Source organism: Octodon degus, unplaced genomic scaffold (assembly GCF_000260255.1).
Source record: "Octodon degus isolate 3935 unplaced genomic scaffold, OctDeg1.0 scaffold00104, whole genome shotgun sequence".
NCBI lineage: Eukaryota > Metazoa > Chordata > Mammalia > Rodentia > Octodontidae > Octodon > Octodon degus.
The window spans coordinates 4,813,065-4,814,798 of record NW_004524680.1 but is presented as its reverse complement, the minus strand read 5'-3'; positions in this window follow the sequence as shown (position 1 = coordinate 4,814,798).

The window sequence follows — 1,734 nt, the reverse complement described above, 5'->3', positions numbered from 1 at the left end:
AATAATAATAGTAAAATAGGATAGAGGTCCAATTCAACACAGCTATTCTCCCTCTGGGTAACTTCTCAGAAGAACTGAAAATATCATACCGCAGCAATATATGTGCACCCAGGTTTATAGCAACACAATTTGTAATAGCTGAATCTTGGGGGAAAAAAGTGTCCATCCAGCAAGGAATGGATGAAAAAGATATGGTATTTTTATATAATGGTGTGTTACTCAAGTATCAAAAAAGACAAACTCAGGCTGGGGAAATGGCTCAGTAGAATAAGCGCTTCCCTGGCAAGTGCAAGGACCTGAGTTCAATCCCAGATTCCGCCATAAAAATAAAAAAGAAAGAAAGATAAACTCAAGGCTTTTATAGGTAAGTGGACGCAACTAGAGACCACGCTCATAAGTGAAATAAATCAAACCTGCACACGTAAACATTGAATTGTCTCCCTAGTGTAAGAAGCTGGAAGAGTAAGAACCAAAAGGCACAGTAGTTGCTGTGAAAGGGAAAGAAAGTCCTCAAAAGGTTAGAACAACTGGGATTGGGGAGGGAGAGAAGAAGGAAGGAAATACAGTTAGCATTTACATTGTTTGATCATTTTCCATGCCTATACTTAGTAATCTGAGCAACTACTTTAATAATAACAATATGAAATATAATAACCATTATGTTGTTTTGAAATTCTGTATCATTTTTATTGTTTTTTAAATTTCCTTTAAAAAGAAAGACACCAAAGGAAAAATATGCTACCTGTTGACGAACAAAGAGAAAGATTATAAGTGACTTCTACAAACTCATTCAGGGAAGTTGAGGATTATAGTAAAATATTTAAAATATGCAAAGAAAATCACTCTATCTAGTCAGATACTAAATGACCTTTTACACGTGAGGCGGAAATGACCTCCTCAGATAATGAAAAATGCATGGAATTTGTTGGCAATAGAGCTGCCTTGTCAGAAACGTTCACAGAAGTTTTTCAGAAAAAAAAGAAAGGATACAGGTTAGAAACTCTAATGTTTGGGGTTGAGGAGATGGCTCAGTGGAATAAGCACTTCCCTGGCAAGTGCAAGGGCCTGAGTTCAATCCCTGGTTCCGCCAAAAAAAAAACAACAAAAAAAAAACAAAAAAAACTTTAATGTTCATAAAGAAGGAAGGTCACAGAAGAAATAAATGAAGGGGAAAATACTGTGTTTTTCCTATTATTCAGTATTCTAATATTTTGTTCAAAGGAGTGAGAACAGTAGTGTGTTTGATGATTATGTTATTCAAAAATAAAATGAAGGGCTAGGGAGACAGCTCAGCGGCATAAGATCCTGCCTGCAGGCATAAGGTCCTGAGATCAATCCCTGGTACTGCAAAAAATAAATCAATAAATCGATAAATCAATAAATAAAGGTGGGGACCTACCGTTCTGCTTGAGTGAAACCCCCAGAATGTCCAACACCAAGAAAAAACGCTGTGCAAATGTGCGGGCATAGTGAGGGGTGTGGACAGTGGGGGTCACGTGGGGCGGGGCAGGGCATTGGGAGGGAGTCCTCTGTTCTCTCTTTTAAAGTCTCTAAGGAAGGGCCGGCTAAATAGCTCTGCGGATTCGATTCCGGGCCACCAGAGCGCGCTGAAACAGCAATTGAGACTGGGCGCCTGTAATCCCAGTTCTTGGGAGGCTGTAAACAGGCAGATCACTATGAGTCCGATAAGTAGTGAGACCCTGAACATCCTATAGACTCTTCCCTAAAATACAA